The following is a 1,314-nucleotide window of genomic DNA, read 5'->3' on the forward strand; positions in this document are numbered from 1 at the left end:
ACTCTGATTCCCCCCCCCCCCCCTCCCCTGCCTTCTTTCTCCTTCTCTCTCAAGACTCGCGCTGTCATGTTTCCTTTCTCTCTCCGCGCCCTCCTCTCTCCCTCTCTCCTCTGCCACCCCCTCACTCTCCCCCTCTCTCTCTCTTTCGGCCCCTTCACCGCCCTCTCCCCCCCAAAAAAACAACAAAAACAAAACAAAGCGATCGTCTTATGTTTTACATGGTCAGGGATTATTTCACCAATTAATATGCACATGTAATAAAAGGGTAATTGTACGAGTTTAATGCCCCTATCAACACCATTAGGTTATTCAGAAGGGATGAAAGCCTTGACAATTCTACCAAGCGACCTGGCTTCAATAACGCCCAGTCTGGGATTCGAACTAATGCCTTCCGCTCCTGAGCTTACGGAGTGCCCCCCCCGAAACAATAGATTTTTAAAAAGTAACAGAAAAAATAAATATTGCGCCTGTCCGCCAAAAGTAGACACCTTGCTTCTTAAAGAAATCTAAAGCACTTATGACTTTGCTCATGTCTGATTATTTAATTGATTTATATTCCTATTGCATCCTGCCCACCTGTCCATGCACCACTTCTGTGGACTCTTAATTATTCTTCTTCAAAAGGCTACATGTTGTAATCAGGTAGGAGGGTAGCGGCTCTAAGATAAAACAGCCTGTTAAATTCTCACCGAGTTCAAAGCTTAACATAAAATATGTTTATGTTATATATACAAAAACGCTATTTCTCACTCTGCTGACGCAGGCATTCCGATCACTGAACGTTTTGAATCTAATAATCTAAAGGGGCTCTCGTGGTCTAGGGGTTACGGTGTTTGACTCTCATTCAAAATGCCCCGGGTTCAAATCCCGGCAGCTAAGAAAAAATGTCTTCCATAAATGTTTTTCATGTCACCCCCTTTCCTGCTCTCTAGCAATGTTCTGTCGTCTGCTTTCGCCTCCACTTTCTGCCCCCACCCCCTCACCTCCTTTGCCCCCGCCTCTGGGCTCCTATCTCCTTCTGTAACCTTTCTGCACCTATTCCTTTTATCCTTCTTACTGCTGTCTTTCAGCCACACCCCTGATCTTATGGTAAGCCCAGGTAAGATCTAACACCTAGCCTTGTTTGATGAGGGCAAAAAATCTCAGAGGTCCCGTGTGCAAATTGCGCACATTAAAGATTCCTTCGTGGTCCAAAATCTATTAGAGTAGGCTTCGGCCGCCACCCGGGTAAAATTCAAAATTAATTTCTACCAACCTGAATATTATGTTTAATATGCCCTGCGCGCTCACATGTCCAATAATGTAGCAAACGTC

This window comes from Aplysia californica, unplaced genomic scaffold (assembly GCF_000002075.1).
Source record: "Aplysia californica isolate F4 #8 unplaced genomic scaffold, AplCal3.0 scaffold00411, whole genome shotgun sequence".
Classification (NCBI taxonomy): Eukaryota; Metazoa; Mollusca; class Gastropoda; order Aplysiida; family Aplysiidae; genus Aplysia; species Aplysia californica.